Source organism: Aedes aegypti, chromosome 2, assembly GCF_002204515.2.
Source record: "Aedes aegypti strain LVP_AGWG chromosome 2, AaegL5.0 Primary Assembly, whole genome shotgun sequence".
Taxonomy (NCBI): domain Eukaryota; kingdom Metazoa; phylum Arthropoda; class Insecta; order Diptera; family Culicidae; genus Aedes; species Aedes aegypti.
The window spans coordinates 152,638,804-152,661,048 of NC_035108.1; the positions used below are offsets into that span (position 1 = coordinate 152,638,804).

At 36.1% G+C, this 22,245-nt stretch overlaps 1 protein-coding gene across 1 annotated transcript in view; it reads right to left on the bottom strand.

Moving 5' to 3' along the window:
- LOC110676126 (protein FAM13A) overlaps positions 1–13,116 on the bottom strand; it is a 64,910-nt gene extending 51,794 nt beyond the window's left edge. Inside the window, 1 exon segment of the mRNA XM_021842779.1 lies at positions 12,779–13,116. The gene's annotated coding sequence lies outside the window, so the exon portion shown is untranslated.
- Between the last annotated feature and the right edge of the window lie 9,129 nt (positions 13,117–22,245).

The following is a 22,245-nucleotide window of genomic DNA, read 5'->3' on the forward strand; positions in this document are numbered from 1 at the left end:
GGAACATTTTTGACAGTATCTGTTTTGTGCACCTTAAACTGGCATCCCTGCTAATATTTATTTTTATTGACAAACTTAACCTTTACTTAATGTTCTAATACCATCCTGGTCCGAACTGAACGCGATTGATCCAAGCTTAGGAGCCAAAGTGCTTCCACAAACAACTGTATATTTGACTTCCGGAATGACGAATAAATTTGCACAATTTCGCTATATTTTCTATGCGAAAGTATTTTCATAATATTTTCTACTTTATATGAAAGCTATATCTTTTTTCTATACGATGCCACTAAGTTTGGTATGTGTTGCTAGGGAAATATGAGACATATCACGTAAAGAAGTAGCCTTTTTTTTTTAAATAGGCTTTTTCGCAAACTGTTTAGCTAGCTAGTACACGAGGGGTCCGCCAATTAAGGAAAACCGAAAGGACCATCCTTATGTTTTATCGAAAACTAGCGATTAGTGACATAAAATTGGAATTCTTACGATAGGTGCCGATGGCGGCCTGGATTCAGCGAGAATGGCTCATATGAAAACTACCATAGAACACGATATAATTTATTTCGTATTTTTTTATGAAACTTGTTGCCATAAAAAAAGTCAAGAAAGCATTGCAACGCAATCTTCGTCGCCATATCGTTGAGGAACGACCGGGTGTAATTGTAAACAATCGATATATCGCCGCATGCTGTTTGCTGTGTCTTGACTCAGCTTAGCGTAATTAAATAAACGCCCATAACACAGCGAGCTCGCTCACAAGGCAGCTTCAAACCAGCTGAGCTAAGGTATGCAAGACCTGTTCATTTCTAAGAAATGCCAAACTTGGCTACAAAAGTCTACCAGAAGCAGCTGTTGATGGAATTTGATGCGACCTTGTACTATATTTATAAGGCATTATATTATTATTCCAACCCCATCCATCCACCGACCGCAAGTATGGGCATCACGGAAAAGCGATGATCCGTGCATACTTGCGTCCTCCTCTGGTGTAAGGTATTTTCGTTTGCTTCTATCAACAGATATAGTAGCTGAAATGTGCCGGCAATTATTCTATTTAAATAACGACAGAAAAACAACTAGAGCCATAAAAGGCAAAAGATGGCGATATCAGCGAATTGGCTTTGCATTCCACACTTGGCAGAGATGCACACTGAAAAGCTGAAGCTTTTAAAATCGAACCTCCCGGATAAAGGGCGAAAAGTTCGTGTCAGACCAAAAATAGCCCTCCAAGTAGTAGAACGTATCGTCACGCCATTCTCACACTTCAAATCGTATGGGTGGAAAATAGATATGAGCTAGGCAGGGCAACGAATTGGTTTTTGATTGAAATCGATAAAACAGACGGAGGCTCATCAAAGCGCAATCTTTGAATAGCGATGCAAATTGTGAAAAATATCTTTGGCATGACCTTGAAGTATCGAACTAGATTAGGCTTAATAACGTTCAATACTGATGGATGCGTTTTCATCCCAGCACACAAAACGATTCGAACTCAACGTGGATGACTACCAAGAGAACAATTTCGCGTAATTACAAGGTGCTCGAACCGCATCGAACGGCTAAACCACAAGTCATGCCAGATGTGCACTACTGTTTTCAATTTCATTGACTCATTAGAGCTTGGGCAAGTGTTTCTCAATTGACGAAAATGGTAATGACTTGCGGTTGCTCAAGCTAGGAATGGGTGAGCTCATTTCATGTTTTAATTTATTGTTTCGCAATCACAGATATACCATAGAGTTTTCTTTAGACTAGTGATAAAGTCATCGGATATAAAGAAAAGCCATGCTGAAGGTGTCTGGGTTCGATTCCCGTCCGGTTCAGGATCTTTTCGTAATAGAAATTTCCTTAACCTTCCTGGGCATAGAGTACCATCGCATCTGCCACACGATATACTAATACAAAAATTGACGCTTTGGCAAAGAAAGCTCTCAGTTAATAACTGTGAAAGTGCTCATTGAACCAGACTCTGTCCCATTAGAGACGTAATGCTAAGAAGAAAATATACAATGAAAATGATGTGATGTAACATTCATAAAAGAAACGATAATTGTCTTTTCATAATACGTGGAAATGCAATGTCAACTCTTTGTCATGAATACCATATTGTTTCAAAACGATTTTCTTAGCGTTTTTTGAGAGAGATCTGCGGTGTATATCCAGGTTCTTGCTTGATTCTTCTTTATAATTCTAGCAAACTATTCCAAATATCTACAGTAAAATTCCACACAACTCCTGATGATTTGCAGCAGTATCCTTAACATACCGGGTACCCCCGTTGGTTTCACCACATTTAATCTGAACACTTTTTAATCTGTACTCCGCTAATTTGCACATCGTTCAGATTAAAAATGATTTAAACGTCATTTAGCATATAAAACGGAGTGAAGTGAGATGGAACGCTGTGGAACGGAACGCAGAATCAAAACAAAACAGTGAAAGAGGTAGCCAGAAACACGATTTTAGAGTGACTAGATGTTCAAATTAAATATGATCCCCGATGGTTTGCATGAGATATCGTTCAAATTAGCGGGGGTACACGGTATTATCTCCAACACTCATAGTGTATTTTGGATGAATTACTTGAAATCTTCCTTGTGCTTACTTTGGATGATTTTTACTGTATTCTCCAAAAAATACTTGCTAACATATAGTAGGATCAATAACAATATCCTGTTACATCAGACAGAGCGGGGACGGACCTGGAATACTGATTAAAATACACACCTCTTACATTGAATCCCATCCCCGAGTAAGTCACTTATGACGGATGAAATTAAAGACGTTGGTCCCGAGATGAACTAGTCCATCTGGCCAAAATTCTTGTCAATAAAGATAAAAAAAATTGTCAGATTACTGTAGAAAGTTCTGCGACAAATTAATTGAAGAATTTTTCAAAAACTTTTAAATGGCTGGCCCAGGACTCTATTGAAGATATATCAGCCATTCCATGAAAAACCGATCTAGTGGGTCACCGAATTCCGCGAAAATTTGCTATTTTGTTCCTTATCCAAAATAAGGATACACGTGTTTTTTGATTTTTTGATTAGGGTGACCATTTCCGAAATAGGGTGACCAGAAAAATCGCGATTTTGCTTAATTTTTAGTTTGAAAAAAATTATAACTTCTGAACCGTTCGACCAATTTGCAATCTTTTTGGACGAAATAAAAGCCAAAGATTTTAACTTTTCAAGAAAAATATGGCAGGATTTGCAGAAAGAAATCAAAATACGTTCAAAGAAAACGTTGCGTAATGTAATAATTCACTGGTTTCAGTTACGTAATGACTATTCCCGCACTGCATACTTCAGTGCAGGAAAGTAGGCCATTTAATGACAGATTGGCGTGATGAAAAACAGCCTATTACAATGAACCCTGGCTCTAAGCCCTTTTGGAAATTATCTAAAATTTTGAAAAAACCTCAAAAGCCAATACCGGCATTGAAAGAGGAAAACAAATTATTACTAACTAATTGTGAAGAAGCTCAAAAACTTGCAATGCAGTTTAAAAGCGCGCACAATTTTAATTTAGGACTTACTAGTCCAATTGAAAATCAAGTTACTCAGGACTTCGAAAATATTCTCAATCAAGAGAACTTTTTCGAAAATGCCCGGGAGACTTATTTGGAAAAAGTGAGAACTATTATTGAAAAAATCAAAAATATGAAAGCTCCTGGCGATGATGGAATTTTCTACATCCTCATCAAGAAACTTCCAGAAAGAAGCTTATCATTTTTAGATGATATATTTAACAAATGTTTTCAATTAGCATATTTTCCTGACACATGGAAAAATGCTAAGGTTGTTCCAAATTTGAAACCAGACAAAAATCCTGCAGAAGCTTCTAGTTATCGTCCAATCAGTTTGCTTTCCTCCATCAGTAAACTTTTTGAAAAGGTTATTTTGAACAGAATGATGGCCCACATCAACGAAAATTCATTTTTTGCCAATGAACAGTTCAGATTCCGAAATGGACATTCGACCACTCATCAACTTTTACGTGTAACAAATTTGATCCATTTCAACAAATCTGAAAGCTATTCTACTGGTCCTGCTCTTCTAGACATAGAAAAAGCATTCGACAGTGTTTGGCATGAAGTTTTGATCGTTAAATTAAAAATCTTTAATTTTGCAACATACATTGTTAGAATAATTCAAAGTTATGTGTCAAATCGTAAGCTTCAGGTTAATTATCAGAACTCCAGATCTGAAAGACTTCCTGTAAGAGCTGGTGTTCCTCAAGGCAGCATTTTGGGACCAATTTTATACAATATTTTCACATCTGATTTACCTGATTTACCTCAGGGATGTCAAAAATCCTTGTTTGCGGATGACAAAGGCCTCTCCGCCAAAGGACGAAGTCTCCGTGTCATCTGTAGTCGATTGTATAAAAGTTTGGATAATTTTTTCTTCATACTTGCAAAAATGGAAGATTTCTCCTAATGCTTCCAAAACTCAACTAATTATATTCCCACATAAACCAAAAGCTCATTTTTTGGAAACCTTCAAGTAGACATGTTGTCACGATGAGAGGGGTTCTAATAAATTGGTGAGATGAAGTTATGATGAGCCCTAGATTCATGCTAGATAAAAAATTAACTTTCAAAAATCACATTGAGGGAATTCAAGCCAAATGTAACAAATATATAAAATGTCTGTATCCACTTATTAACAAAAAATCAAAACTTTGTCTTGAGAACAAGCTTCTGACCTTCAAACAAATGTTCAGGCCAGCCATGTTGTATGCTGTACCAATATGGACTAGCTACTGTAATACCAGAAAGAAAGCTCTGCAGAAAATCCGAAATAACATTTGGAAAATGATTCTGAAGCTCCCTCGCTGGATAGTACTAATGAGTTACATAGAATATCCAATGTTAAAATATAACAAATGTTGAGAAAAAAAAATTATTTTGCACAAAAATCATTACAATCTGATACTGTCACTATAGATGTGTTATACTTTTTAGGTTAAATTAGGTTAAGTTGATTCAATAAAAATTCTGAACTGCTACGAGAAATTAAATGTAATATGTTGTTAGCAGAATGTTGATGAAATCTTAATAAAGCTTCACCAAGTTAAAATGATAGTGTTGCCGTGTTGCCTAACACAAAACGCCTATATATAATAAATAAATGTTATGCTTGAAATGTTAATAATGAAGAAAGTTAAAACCCGTTAAAAAAAAAACAGAATTTAACCTGAATCAATAAGATGACAGCTGAGAAATTGCGGTGCATGTGAAGTGGGTGGCAGTGTCTAATATGAGATCTGGCTTCGATCGAAACAAGTGTCGATCATTCAGACGATGAAAAATCACTAACCAGAGAAAGCCGGTAAGCGTCATGTTGTCGCTTGCGTTGCATTCATCTCCCGCAAAAACCCATGTGCACATGTCGAGGTTAGGAGGGTCAATTTCATACCGGTTAATTACCGGCTCAACTCAATGGTCTTGGAAGTAAACTTCTGTGCAAAAGTTTGAGGTTACCCTCTAGAAAACATACAAAAGCGATGTGTTCAATTCTCTGTGATTACATGTTTGATTAATACTCTCTATGGCTAATTCGAAAGGCAATTAGTTAATCTTACTTCGTAGGAGTTTTTGACCAAACAGTTTTTGGAATTTTGTTTGCTAAATTTTTACTTAAAATTAAGACATTTTTTCAAAACTTTCACTATGGAATGAGTTATAGAGAGTTTTAATCAGACATGTAATCACAGAGATATGAACAAAACACTTACGTATGCTTTTAGGATGGTGACCTCAAATTTGTGCACGGCAGTGTAAAAAACTCTCAGTACAACCACACAGTAAGGTACCTTACAATGGCGCTCGAAGGCAGGTGGTGCCAAACCACCAAACACACAGAAAAGGTAAACCACGGCATCGTCGAGGGAATTGACGCGAAATAATTCGCTCGTTAGTCGCGTGGAACTAAAAATAAACATTGTGCCAATTTTTTGTGCATGATTCGTCCGGCCATCCATCGCATCGGTATGCACTCAGGCAAATGGACTATCGATAAACATAGGAACCCCTTATGAAAATTCGCCACAAGGAATCGGGTTGAAATTCATAAATTTACCTTATGAAATCGAAATTTGAAAACAAAAATAGTTTGACGGCAGCCTGGAATCAAACCAAGGACCTTGCAATCGATAGGCTCGTGCGTACACCCCGCGCCTTTCGACGCCTTGGTAATTAATGATGCTAAAACGCTACATAAAGCGTTCGTATTGCGATAACCGTTCCATCTTTCATAAGGCAAAATGTATGAATTTCGATAGTCCAGTTCGCTGCGTGTGTGCATTTACGTGGGTAACGCGTCAAAAACAGACTTCCCTCTGTGGTGGTATGCAGGAAAAAAACAAATTGAGCTCTGTCGGCAGTGAATTCATTTAGCTGACCGTAAGGTTCGACATATCGAATGGGAAGTGCAAAATCAGCATTGTAATAGCGATACGATAAGACTGGGACCATGTAGGTCACTTTTCATCAGCGCGATTCAGATTTACGATTGATTTGGAAGGTGCCAGAATCAACTTCAGGTGTAATTTGCCAGGTTTTTGCATGAGATTTTCATAGAATGTCACAAAGAATACTTAACAGGATAACTTCAAACATTTATCCAGAGATCGCTCCATATAGAAATTCAGAATAATTCCCAAGATAATTTGTTTGCAGATTTTTTTTTAATTTTTTTTAGGCCCTCAAAAATAACTTTTGAGCACCGAAAATATTATGAAATTGATAAGTTGAAAAGTATTGTATAACTCATGAAGTTTGAATTATGTGGAATTTCACCCTAAGGGAAGATAATTATTACATAATCCAAAATAACTCGTACATGAATCTAAATGGGTTCATGACAGAACAGTCAGATTAATTTTAGCAAAATCCTAGACATCATTATCATAGCGTCCTTAAAATTTTAAAACAATCTAGAGCGAGATTCTAATGGGATCCTGATATTACAGACGCTCAAGCTAGATTACCGCAGAGTATTGGGAAGGGTTCTTACATTACCCTGAGTACGACTCTCAGAGGATTTTTTAACAGTGAAGTGAAAACGATAACAACGCAATAAAACTATTATTAAAATTACCAGGAATTCATTGTTTTTAAAATAATTTATCAATAAAACAATACATTTCTATTCTGTTGCTCAAACAATTATTTGACAGCTGTCGATCGTTATAAGTTTCCAATGTATAATATTATGCATATCGCAAAATAAAATCTCGCATCGACGATTTAAAAAAAAATACTTATAGATCGTCGCATTTATTTCAAATCGTTGTGGTGTTTTCTGTAGAAGACACCACAACGGTTTGAAGTAACTGCGACGATCTACAAGTCGTCACGAGAAATAATCACAAAAACAATTTTAAATTATGAGTGAATTCAAAACATATGTACATTTATAACACGATAACTGCAAAAGTTCTACAACAAGGACTCCTCTAGAAACATTTATCTTCGATGAATGTTTCAAATGCGGGATTGTCCCGTGAAAAGTAGGACGTCAGGTCACTTTACTTCCAATTTTGTACTCATGTTTACAATTTGGCAGTGTCCATTTATTACGTAACGCTGAAATTTGAAATTTTTGATCCCCTCTCCCCCCATTGTATGAAAAATTGTCAATTTTTGTATGAGCCGTAACTCCCCCTTATCCCTAGAGCAGTGGTCACCAAAGTGCGACCCGCGGGCCGCATGCGGCCCTAGAGAAGGTTTTGTGCGGCCCGCAAACGAATTTTGAATTCTATTATAATGTGGCCCGCATGATTTTAATAGAAAGTTGGTTGTTAAAATCAAAGCGGATTTGTTTGAATATTTTCGATGTTGAACATTTGAATAACTATCAAAAATTACTGAAAAATAGATTGTTTCAATCAACTATGGAAAGAACAGAACATCCTCTAAAAATCTCAATTGTATTGTAAATTCAAGACTTTTCCAACGCGTGAAAAGGTTTCTGTAGTTCTGTGTTCTGATTTTTATATGAGCTTCGTAAAAATAGTTTTCTGTACTATTCTGTGTTATATCATGATATTATCCTGGAGAGAGCTTTGCTAAGGATAGATTTTTTCAATTTAATGTGGAGTCATTAATATTAATCATTAGGCTGATACAAATACTAACTTTCTTTGATGTCAACCACCCCCTTTCCTTTTGAAAAATCGAGAATTTTGAAGGGAATAAAAAAAAACAAATCCATATTTTCTTGAACACTCTATTTCAAGTTTTTGAAATAAAATACAGCTAAAATGATGATTCAGGAGAAACCTAAATGGGATGGTACACAAATTATGTCACGCTAAATTTCGACTTTTTGGACCCCCCCCCCCTATGTCACGTTTTTTGTATGAGTCCTTCGAAAACTTTGTAACGCTTGTCACGCTTGGCATGAACCCCCCCCCCCTTGGAGCGTGACGTAATTTGTGCATGACCCCAATGCTCATCAATCATTTTTTACAACATCGCGATATCAATATCTATTTTGTGGTAAAAAAATGAGCTGCTAGTGAAGGAGTTAAAATAATAATATTTTTATCGACCTAACTTATCTTGCGGCCCGCGCTATGATTTGAAAGCATTAAGTTGGCCCGTATAGTCCGTTAGGCTGAGGACCACTGCTTTAGATGGCCATGTGTGATAGAACATGAATATCGTGATATTGAAAGAAGAAATGTTGGCAGTAGATCCCCAAATATGGATTCGAGGCACCTTTACTTGTCGCAAGCTCACGTGAATGTTTTTTCACACAGCCGGATAGTATTCCTTTTTATTCAAAGCTGAAAACTAGGAAAATCTGTAAGTGGAATCCGATTTTTCTCCTATACCGTACATTGTATCCAATGATGGAAATAATACATTGTTTTTCTAGACAGTTGCACTCCTCTTATTTCATGCTCTCTTATTTCAGACACCATGCACTAATAAAAGAAAAATCGAATTCGCAAATTTACATATTACACTTCAGACATTACTTCTTCTCTTTGGAAGCATGATGACGACAGTCGTTCAGGACACTTCACATTGATGAGTAAAAAAAAGCTTGCATGGCCTTCGGACAATGCCGGCGAACCTTCGGTAAAACTTGGGGCCTCAAACCCAAATATATCAAATGGATTTACACAACAATTGTTCGACCAATATTGGCATATGGATGTCTTGTGTGGTGGCAAAAGGGTGAAGTGAGAACAATCCAATCAAAGTTGGGCCATCTTCAAAGGATGTGCTTGATGGCGATGTCTGGTGCGTTCTCTACAACTCCCACAGCAGCGCTCGACGCCCTTTTCGACGTTGCGCCACTACATATACCGTAAAACGGGGTAACTTTGATAATGCGGGAAACTTTGATAGTGCGGGACCCCCAACATATTAAACGAAATAACGAAGTTTCTGTCAATCAGTTAAGAAAAACGAATGCAAAACTAAAGAATATTAGTATCACACTTCATGTTAAAGCTATTTTGATTGGAATCAAGTGCATTTGACGATTTTTATGCAAATATTAAAAATTTACAAGATTTTAGCATCTTTGCAACGCTTACAAACAATCTGTTCTACGACCACTATTTGATAAAGTCATAATGAGTTCGTCACTTACCCATGACAGCCTAGTTAAAGTAGAACATGAATTCGGTCTCATATCTCTTAGCGAAAACCATTTTTACAAACTGGGACCATTTTTGTAATCTAAGTCAGAAATTTCCATATAGCGTTAAACGCCTAGAGGTATGCAACGCCCTATAAATGTTCCGTAGTTCATTCAATCTTGTTCGATTTATACTCCATTATCAAAGTTACCCCAAAACAGAAAACCGACTTTCGATTATATGAAAAATTATAAATCCATTCAGAAAAAATCTTTTGGCAATCTATCAAGTGCAATCGATAGCTAGGATGTAAGTACTTGATTTAAAAATATAAATTGTAATTCTTTGAAACAGCATGTAGAAATATTCAAGTTTTCTTCGAAAAAAACTATCAAAATTACCCCGTTTTACGGTACATCTTAAACATAGCGTGCTTCTCTTGCTCTTACCATTTATGGGTACTTTATCTACTTGTTAAAAATCCAGTGAATCGTAGATCTACACACACTTCGTTGTTTTCACTTCTGGTGAATTGGGACAAAATTGTTCTTGCTCCAAGTGATCTCACAATTGCTTGTCACTTTCCTTACAGGATATTTACCACACAATTCCCTTCACGAGAAGAGTGGACGTCTGGCTATTTGGAAAGAAGTATATCAAACAATATAGTATGTTACACTGATGGCTCCCTTCTTGAAGGTAGAGTTGGTGCAGGTGTATATTCTCGTGAGCTAAGGCTGAACCAGTTTTACTCACTTGGTAGAAACTGCACCGTTTTTTAGGTGGAAAAATGCTTTTATGTGTGGAGTGCAATCAGCACTTCAACAGCGCGTAATGGGTAAAGTATTATATTTCTGTTCAGATAGTCAGGCTGCTATAAAAGCTCTCGCTTCGGCCAACTCAAGGTCGAAGCTTGTTATCGCATGTCGAACTCAAATTGAGGAACTGAATTCAGTCAACTCTGTAAACCTTGTATGGGTACCTGGCCATTCTTTCATCGCTGGAAATGAATTGGCTGATGAGCTAGCTCGCGATGGAGAATCGCATGACTTCATTGGCCCTGAGCCTGCTATTCCAATTTCGAAGTGCTGGGTGAAGCTTCAGATAAACTCTTGGGCGGCAACTCAGTACAAGCAATATTGGAATAGTTTGGAGTCATGTCGTCAAACAAAATTGTACATTACTGAGCCAGCTCCAAGGCTACTACGATCTGTCAAAGCAGAATTGCAGTCTCTTGGTCAGAGCGTTGACAGACTACTGCCGACTCAACTATCACATGGCAAATATTCAGCGTGCTGACTCATTTGTGTGTAGGGGAAGGGGTGGTAAAATGAACACCTTAAGGAAAGCATCTTGTTTCTGATAGAAAAACGAGAAATTTGTATAGTTCTCTCGCACAACATCCAAAATAGGGATGTAAACTATAGCAGCGACATGGATTCAGACTAAAATAGCTAAATTTTCACATATTTTCATCGCTATCAAAAAGCGATGCAAATGTTCATTTTACCTGCACTATGTGGGTAAAATGAACAGCGGTTGGTGGTAAAACGAACACCATGCAAAGAACGTGAGCAAAACAAATATTTCTGAAAATTTTCATTGCCTCACCGAAAATACATCCATTAATGATTGTAACCCATTCAAAAAGAATTCTAAATGTATCAGATTTGACATCATATCATAACGATATTCACCTCACTGAAAACCCTCAAGTCTTCCGAGCTAAAAGTTACGTCAGTTCTAATTTTCAAACGTGGTTTTATATAGTCTTAGTTTTCGTTGATATTTTCACTTCAATTGACCTACGTATCAACTCGAACACTCATATTTATGCTCTAAATCGTCCGTGCATGATAAAAATTCATCGAAATTAGTTTTTTCTTGATAAAAGGCACGGTGTTCATTTTACCACCCCTGTTCATTTTATCACCACTTCCCCTAATAGTTGTGACTCCGATTATGGAACTTTGTATTACTTGATATGTAACTGTCCAGTTTTTGCGCAAATGCGATTTCAATTACTTGGTAAACACTTATTAAGTAAAACTGAATTCAGAAGCCTGAATCTTCAGGACATTCTGTTATTCTTAACCCGCTGTGATAATGAGCTCTAGGCGCTCTTTACTCTCATGCGTTTTGCAGTGCTCTTTTTAGGGCGCTGTTCAAACCCATTGCGATATGGAGCTACATGCTCTCATTTCGCTTATGCGATCTTCCCTCTTCAAGGGATCCCACTCCTATTTCCTCCCATCTTTCCCTTCCCTTTCCTCTCCCATCGGGTAGATGATGAAATAGGCTCAAATATGGCGATGGCACAAATCTCCCAACTGGTGGGGAACGTGCCTTTGGAGCCGGCCTTCTGATACCTGATAGTCTTAAATTGAAGACTTTTCAATCAGGTTTCGATAAAACATAGACTCTAACATAGGTTTTCTGTAGTTTGACTAACCAGAGTCAAAGTAACAATTCTGAGTACGGTAATATATTAATGAGAATACTTCTGTTTGGGTGCTCATCTAAAGGTATATTTGTTTAAAAATCATTTCCTAAGATACTAATTTAACGATACCGAGGTATTCCATTTTCAAACCATTCAGTAGCTTGGCTCAAGTGCCGTATAGCTTGACGAATCACATGTTGATAACGTAAAATTCTGATACATTGAGAAATCACCTAAAAACGGGTTAATCATAAATTGATGATATATAGTTCCAAAACATGAACTATCTAGTCAATCAGAGTAAAGAAACTTTATTATACGAGAATTCTATTTCAAGACTTTTTTTCCATCTTTTGTATGGAGAGGAATCACTGTGCGGCGTTTTGATTTAATTTGGGATATTTGAAATAATATATATAATTTGAACCATCCAAAATGTATCGGCTAGTCCTTCTTACTGATATAACGAAACAAAAATGCAAAAACAGAAAATCATCTTATCCCAAAATAGCAATGAATCGACCTTTTGCAGCTATTGGACGGACACCATTCACCGACCGGCACCACGAGCGCAAAGATTTAGCCGGCTTATTGGCAGACGCTATCGAAAACTACCCCCTTCAAAAACTTGATTCAGCTCACCACCAGCGGCAGAAATGAACTGCAGCAAACAATACAGTAACATATATACTTAGGTATAGTCGTAAATAAAATGTCAGATCAACTTACCACACAAGCTGTAACTGTTTCCCAAACGTTTTTAGCAAATACTTCAATTTTGGGTGGAATTTTCGCAAACTGCTCCGCGAAGTTCGCGTAGTCCTCGTGGTGGTTTGCGATCGGTTCCTTGCTTATTGGTAGTGTTGCTGCTGCTGCTGTTGTTGCTTGGTACAACAGAAAAGAAGAAACCACTTCCGAATGCTGCCTCTCCTGCCCCTGCCCCTGTCGTTGTTCTCTGCCACCGCTCCGCTTCAAGAGGCTTGTTGAAGCTTTCGGCTGAGCGGTGATCACGCTGCTGGATGCGGGCTGGGGAATGGTGGTGTTAACACAATTTTCGATTCGCGCGGTTCACCTTCACCCGATGGAATATTAACCGGTCGTGTATGGTGATTATTTTTTTTCTTTACTGCTTTAATTATTTATTGGTTGCTCTTTTCGGTCGACAACAATAACAATCGAAGGGTGAACGCGTTGGGAGACCGGTGTGTGCAGATGGGGAGGAACGCACACACTCTTATAATCACAGACACAAGTACAGATGGCGCTGTACTCGGCTGGCTGGGTGACTCGGTTGAAAAGGAAAACTTGTTTTCCCTTTTCTTCTCAACTAGATCTTAACTTTGTTGGCACGGTATTCAGATGATCATTTGTACACCGGTAAGAGAGAGATGTATTCAGTAGAATTCGTGGCGGCGATAAATCGTCCGTTGTTGATTACGAAATCTTTGCGATGGTAGCACCAATACACAATTTCTTCCAGGACTCGAAGATCTTAACACTTTTCTCCAACGATGACAACAAGAATAACTTAATCACACACGCTACCACGCTTACATACACTGTTGCTGATGATGGTGCACCGACAGAACAATTTGCAATTAATTCATCGAAGTGGCATATCTCTGTCTCTGCACATTTTTACGACCTGTCCGTAAACAATCTACGGTTGTTTGAGGAAGTGTGTAGACACGAGGCGGTAGTTTAGCATGGGAACCGCCTAGTTAGCCCCAGATTTAAAGTGTTCTTCTGGGGTTGCTCAGCGTTCTAGATCTTCACGAACCACAACTGTGACTACAATCTCACGTGCGATCTACGAAGATCGACAACTTGGACCGTCTACTTTCTCACGGCGACTAACAAGCACGGTTTCTATATCACTCTGTTTGCTTCACTGCACCGTTCACTAAGCGAATCCTGTATCTTCTGGTTCTTCTCTAGCGCTCTAGATCAACACTAATTCAAATTGAATGACCTGCTCTTGCCCACCGGCTACTGGCACAGTCAAACACTTATTACGCAGTTGGACACACAAATTGAACTGTGCCTCAGTGACACTCGGAAAGACCAGGTCTCTTCTTCTACCGAGTTGAACGAAACTTGGTGTGTCGCCGCTCCTGCTCACTTCTCACTTCAGTGGGTGGTGGGTGAAACCATTCGACGATCGCTGCCAAGAATCACAATTGCTCACTTTGTATGGTTTGCTCTCCCACTCTCATTCACTGCCAACTTCTCTCCTTTTATTCTCCCGTTCATCAGCTTTTCCGAGAGATATCCAATCGCACCAGGGTTGATGTAAAACACTTTTCCCCCGTTTTCCACGCTCGTCTCAGAGGGCGTTAGAGCAACGATACATCATCGGCTACCAACGAGCCTAGAATTCTGGATTACGGCGGAAGTGCCAAACGATTGACCTCCTCTCCGCTCTGGGGTTTCACTTTTTTGTCCTGAGATGCGCTGCCTAACGGAACGAATCGATTTTCCTGGAAGAGAAACACAAACAGAACCGAATCAATAAATTTCGAATATTAATATCAGTTTGCGATAGGCGATTCGATATGCTTGGGTACGACTGCACTCAAAACTACGCTCTCTTGAGGTATACCTAGAGTGCAATGGAATGCTACGAGGACTGAACGTATGTATCGACGTGGATATCGTAAATGTAGGAATGACCTTGTGGTGGATAAATTGTTGCCTTTGGTGTGCAAGTGGGAATGCACCACATACTAACGAATGAGCAGTAGGTATCTTGCTTCGTAGATATAAATGACCATAATGGAACGACGCCGGAGAAAGTCAGTGGCAAAATTCAATCACTAATTGAGTTACCGGTATTGATGTTTTGTCGTCTCCCAGTAATAGGGAAGGTAGACAAATATAACGCGACAAACATGACTGATGGAAGGTACACTACTCACCCAATGGATGAGATTGCATCATCGAATATTGCAATACTCACGAAATGTTTAGAATCACTACAAAAACATCTTTTTGGGGTGTTGCAAAACTCAAATTGAGTGTTGCAATACTTGATTATGCGATTCCATACTTTTGACGTAGTAGGTAAGAAGCATTGTCTGAGGTAATTCAAATCAACTGATAGTATTCAGAACTCAAATAATATCTAATAAGGGGTCATGCACAAATTACGTCACGCTTCAAGGGGGGGTCGAGCCAAGCGTGACAAGCCTTACAAAATTTTCGGAGGACTCATACAAAAAGTGTTACAAAGGGGGGGGGGAGGTGTCGAAAAAGTTGAAATTTAGCGTGACATAATTTGTGTACCATCCCTAACACTGCGGAACACGTTTTTGTCTCTAGCACCAAAATACCGCTATTTACTTAAGTATAGATTGCTGAATCCATTGCCATTTTCAAAAATATCATAGCACGTCTAGTTTTTGAGATACTGGCTTTTAAAAAAATCAAATTATGGCTATTTCAGCCAACTTGCATGCAAGTTTGTCTGCTTGTAAGGGAATTTATTTGCTTAATTTGCCACAAAATTCAAACTTCATGTGTAAACCAATACATATCGATAAAGTTTGTAATACTATCGATGCTGGTAGTTTAGAAAGGTATTGCATTTTGCCATACAAGAAAAACGAAGAATTTCATGTGCAGACTGCAAGCATGTTAAAAAAATCGATTTAAACTAAATTTGATTGTAAAATTCAACCAAATTACATCTGAAATAAAAGTTGGTAAGCCATGCCCTATTTTGCATGCTTGGTGAATTATATCACAAAAAGTATGATTAATCATACTTTAAATTCAATGTAAACATCAATGAAATCAGTGTTTTGCACAACTTTGGCAACCTGTAGCTAAAATTTGTGACTTGCTGGAATATTTATGAGAATGGCATCAGATTCAGCAATCCCGAATCAACTAGGGACACATAATTTGATCCTTGAGACACGCAAAAATGTCGTTTTTGTTACGCTGTGTAATTTTCGAATATTTTTAACATTTATTTTTAGTACGGTCAATTCCAAACTTCCATGAATCGCTATTAAAATCTCAATTTAATTTCGACTATGGCTTCGAATTTGTATGCAACTATGATAATGGAAAATATCTAATGTTTCTTTATTAATCAGAACATTCTCTCAAGTCAATATTTTCCTTCTTCTTACTGATTAAGTAATACCTAATCAGGAATTTACACCAGGATAAACGATTTTTCTTATACCCGAGAATCACACATGTTAGAGTTAAAGCATATCAACTTATATACAACCAGATATGGTTATATAGTAGTCAATCTACCTATTGGCGTAGCTTGAATTTTGTTCTGGAGAAGGGCAAAGGGGGGGGGGGGAGGGCTAGCAAATTCTGCTTTTACAGAAGTAATATTGGTCATGTAATGTAGTGTAACCACTATTTGAACAAATTTCGTATTTTGCATAGATCTCTATTGATATTATTTATGTTTGGGATTTTGTCTCATATCGCTACACGTCAGTAATATTTGTAAATTTCAATTTTCACTTCAAATTTTACTACCGTAAGGACGCCATTCACCGCTCATCGAATTAGTTTGAAAAACTAACCAGTTTTTCGAAATAAAAGTTATCTACATGTATTAGAATAGCAAAATGGATTGTGTTAGAGTGAAACTAATATAATTTTATATTATATATTTTTTATAATTAATAATTTTATGCTCTTTAAGGTGATTAACATGAGTTCGTCAATGATTTTATTATGACAGATCGAAAAATGCTTCTCAGCTGCTATGGTTTATTATGTTGTCGTATTATAGTACAAAGATAACTGCCATTAGGATGAGCGATGAATGGCGCCCCAAGCCTGTATCATTATAATACAGAGTATTCGATACCATTATACATTTTTCACATTTTAACGTTTGTTCTATAAAAACAAATGTTTTATCTTGAGTCTAGCGAAAAAAGTTTTGTGAAATAACGAAAAACCGATTTTCGACAGAATTTAATATGTTGAAATGCTGTTAAATAAGCGGTGAATTGCGTCCTTACGGTACTGATTGTACACAAAATATCTTTATTATTTTTTCCACAGAACTTATCAGGTATTCAACAATATGCTTTTAAGAGATTTACAAAAGAAGAAAAATTCTGAAGATTTCTCCATGGATTATTTCCGTACTTTTTCCAGTGATTTCTCCAAGAACTCTTACCAGTTTTTACTGAGTTTCTCGTTGGGCTCTCATGAAATATCATTCCCGGGGATAGCAATTATTATTCCCGTATTTTTTTTTTGTTTCTGAGGTTTTTCAAGCTTTCTGTCCTTACCAGAAAATTTCTTGAAGACTCTATCAAAGTACTAAAAATGCTTTAAAAATTGTTCTAAAAATTTCTACAGAAAGGCCCTCTACGTATTTATTACATATAAATTCAAATGAACAGTTTAAAATATCTTCCGATCGTTCATTAATAATTTGATAACTGACGATTTCTCCAAGAACTAGTACAAAAAGCAAGAATTCTTTCCACATATTTTTTTTTTTGAGAGCTCACCAATTTTTTTTTTAGCTTTACATTTGGGGTTCTTCTTGAAGTTTCTCTTCAGATCCATTCAAAATCTCTTCGAAATTTTATAAGGATTGCTAGAAAAATTCACCGTAAATATCATCCACGAGTTTCTGCAAAAATAACATTGAATGGTTTTACGAGGTTTTGCTCAAAGGATTCCTCCTAATATTCCACAAGATTGTTGTAAGCAATTAATCAGGATTTAAATGGAAACATGTTCTAAGCGATTTATCATAGAAGTTCTCCGCAGTTTTATCTGCTTCCTAGAAAGTTGTCTATGTATTTCTTTAGATTGGTCTAAACATCAATTTGATATTGCTCCCCGCATTCTTTCGAAGCTCTCTCGGAAAAAAATACTTTAAAATTTTTCATGAGAATTCTTAATATTTAAATATTTTTCTAAAATTTCTAACGGAATTCGCCCAACTATTCTTTCGCGAAAATACTCAAAAATTTCCTAAATAATTCGTTCCGGGCTTCGTCCTAGAATTCTCCCGGAAAATACACCAGAGGTTCATCCAGACATTTTTTTCGAACACCACTAACGATTCTTCTGAAGATTTTTAAAAACTTTCTCAACTGGTTTTGCAATTCATTATTGAGCATCTCAAAAAAATGTCTCCAGGAATTTCATTAAGCGTTCTTTCAGGTTCTAGAAATGTTTCCTTTTTTATTGTTTATTTTCATATATAAATCTATCCATTCTTCATTTTTAGTTCAAAAACTACTCTGAAAATAACTACACTAATCACTCCATATCCACATCCATGTCCAATTTGTGTCAGATTTCCACAGTAACTCATACAAAAAAGTTTTGAAAGAAATTCTAAAGAAATTTGTTGGATAATTTCAGCTTAAATTGAATTCGGAAAAAAATACTTAATTCCTGTCTGAAGATTGAAAAACTCACCGTAGAATTTCTGATTCTATTTTTATCAAATTTCTGTAGATAAAGCTCACAGAAAAGCTTGAGTGGATTCACTGTAGAAAATCTTGTTCTTTTTTTCTCAATGGGAAATGATTGGCGTTAAAACTGATGAATCGTTTTACTGAAGGTATTTCTTTCTTACATCTTATAAAATGTTTTACATGAACTCCGAAGTTTCATGAGACTATGGTGAACAAGTCGATGAAAAAAAAATTGTTCCTACAAAATTAAAAAAAAACTTTTTAGAAAACTAACGCGGACATATTGGCGGTAATTTTTAAGAATATTGTCAAAGATATCAAATGATAGAGTTCGTTATGAAAAATTTTACTAAATTTATATTTTGGATAAAATTTGCATTAGTTTGAAAATATGGTCAGGAATTTCTGATGAGCTTTCAAAAGTCAGGAACCATACGCATAAGATTTTCGCAATTTTAAAACTTCTATAATTTACCTAGTTCAGATTCCTTATGGTGTTGTTTTTTTTTGGAGCATGGAAAAAATTGTATGTAGAAGCCTTTGTATTTTAACCTCTCTTATGAATTGAAAAAATATATCGAGAATTTCCATCAGAATGTTCTTTAAAAATAATCCTTGTAATCTAGCAATATTCCTTAACTTCTGGATTCCCCAGAATTTCTCAAGATTTCCACACTGCAAAAAATCCACAAAAAATCAATCCCAGAAAGTGGATTCTGCCTATAATTGATGACAATCTTTCTAAATAAATAAAAAAAAACTCCTTTCTTCCCCCTTAACAAAATGTTTCTCCACAGATTTCTTCACTGCTTTTCTTATTTGATAAAAAGCAAAAATATTCCTAAGGTTTTTCAGAGGCAAAAGTATTCATGGGATTTAAGGCAGAATATCCAGGAATAAAAAACCATAGACAAATTTCTGAAGTAATTTATGATGTATAAAGGAAATATTTCTGATGGACTTTTGATGAACTTAAATTTTTTTAGTTATTTTTTGGGAAAAAATTGAAGAAACTCTCTGAGAAATTTCTAGTAGGGATTTCAACAAAACATCTCAGTAAATGATTTAAAAAAATCAATAATGTTTTGAAGGAATAGCGAGGAGAACTTTGTACTCTTGTAAGGAATGTTTTAAGTTGAATCCGGTAACATATTCCGGACTTCATTTGTGGATAAAAAGTAGTTATAGAAAGAATAGTGTCTTCCAGGAAAAATTCACGTTGAAAGTGTGAGCAAATCTCACAATATTATTTTTATAATTTCCAAGAGATTGTTGCAGAAGTTCTGACGATTCCTTGAGAAATTTGCTAATGCTTAAATTCTTCAAGTAATATCTACGGGTGACCTAAATATTTTGCTACAACTCTGTTAGAAATCAGTCAAGTAATATTTAGAATTCAAAATATAAAAAGTTTTCTTGAAAAAGAAATAGCTTAGGGTTTAAGTAATAAGTATATTCATATGAAACTACTTTAAAAATTGAAGCAGAACCAAAAAAGGATTAATTGCTGGATTAAAAACAACTATTACCCTGCCCGCCCTGCTCCTACGCCAATGGTTCTACCTCAATTATAACATGGGTGCTGTTCGGGTAGTTACTCTAGCAGAGTTCTCCCAAGAAAATTCCCAAAGGCTTATTCCAGAGTGTTTGAAGAAATTCGGTAAGAAATTTTACAAAAATCCCTACATGAATTTCTCACGCAGTCCCTGCACCGATTTTGTCAGTTGTTTCTCCAGTCATTTTCATAAGAATTCCGTCGTGAATTCATCACAGGAAATGCTCTAAAACTCTTCCAGTGATAATTCCATGAAATCTATTAAGAGCTTTGAATAGAATATGTACTGCAATAGCTATCTTGTTAAGAGATTTTTCAGAGATCCTCACAAGAATTCATCAGGAATGTCTATAGAAGTTTCATCAAAGATTATTCTAGGGTTTGTTCTAGCAATACTTTTTTTCAGGGATTTGTCCAATAATGTCTTAAAATTGTCCTTGAGTAATAAAACGTATCCTATAATCGGAACTTGGATGCACTTCGCCAAAATTGTTTTCAATCAGCCATTGCCTTCAAAATTGGTACCTTTATTCTACGTAAAAAAGTGCATCAAATACAGAGAATTCAAAATGATCCAATTGTTCTCCGATCAACTATATCTGGACTGATTCCCGCATTCTGCAAAATTTCATATGAATTAAAGCATCCGAGCATTGATACTGGAAGTTGTTATTGGATAAAGATCCGCATTTATACATAAATTATGAAGACCTTTTAAAAGAATACTCAATTCAACAATGTTCATATTCCAATAACTGAGTGAAGAAAATATTTGAGTGGACTTTCCAGAGGATGATGGTATTTTGAAAGATTAATAAATTCAACAGACCATTGTGTTTCTAACTTTCAGCAATAAAAAGAAACAATGACTTACAACTTCTGCGAAATTGGTTTAAAACTTCGTCCTGTCTTCTGATCCAAAACGACTGAAGAATAAGAACATAGGCCAAAAATGGCTGCTTCTAGAGAAATAATTCGTATAATCATTATGGATTAGAATCGTTTCAAGATTCTTACTGTATCATCAGAACGTATTTATTTTGACAAAAAACAAAATTTTGAAAATCTACCAAAAGTTGTTCTTATAAAAACTTTTATTAGAAATTTCTCCATCATGAAACTTTGTCCCAAACATCTGTTTACTATCAATATTCTATGGTGAAAATTAAAAAAATATTTATTTGGGGTTTTTGTGTAATTTAAAAATTAGGTTTTATTTTTGAATTTTCCAAGAAAAAACATTAAATATTTTTTCAGTGTATATTCTTTTCTTCTAGGCCAAACGGTTCACTACAACTTTTTCATAGAACATTTTTCTATAAAATCAACAGTTTCGGAGTTAGAATTTTTTAAATAAGTTGCATGCAAGCATTTAAAGGCCTTTTTAAAAAGTTATCCTCGAGTCAAAATGATCGATTTTTCTATGGAAAACACTCATTGTATCATACCAAAAACATGTGCAAAATTTACTGCAAATCGAAGACAGTAGAGTTCTGTGACTGACTGATTTGACATGGAATTCGTCATACACTAACCACGTTGTAAAGCGTAGGTAATAATTATAATGTAGATAAAACCATTATTGACTTCTGATGAAAAGCATTATTGCCCAAAAAAAATTAGATCATTCATTATGTAAAAAACCTAGTTCGGTTTAATATACAGTCGACTCTCCTCATCTCGATGTACTATATTTCGATATCACTCGCTATGTCGATGATTTCTTCGGTCCCTTTGTTCTGTACACATTTTCTCTTTCCATATCCTCCTTATCTCGATATCTCCATATCTCGATGTGTTCTTGTTGATTTTTTGTTCCCGATTTTCTCTCCACATGTCGTAATGACCATGGATTATGCATAATCAAAGGTGACTAGACTAGTGATTCGAAAGAATTGTGGAACGCGAGGTAATGTCTGATTGTTTCTTATTTTCCTGGTAACGGAGTGATTTTCATTCTAGTATTCATTAAAAATGTGTTTTTTTTTTGCCTCGATCTCTCCCTATATCGATGGTCCCTTCGAAATCGAGATGTAGAGAGGCGACTGTATGAGTCAAATGATTTTTCTAACAATCATTACTAAATACCCTTCGACGTAATATTCTAGAGTCATTCGACCAAATGTCCTAAACCATAAAAATCAGTTTGGATTCTTGAAGGTAATTTGATCTGTTTTTATGGAAGAATTTTCGCTGAACATTACTAAAGGACC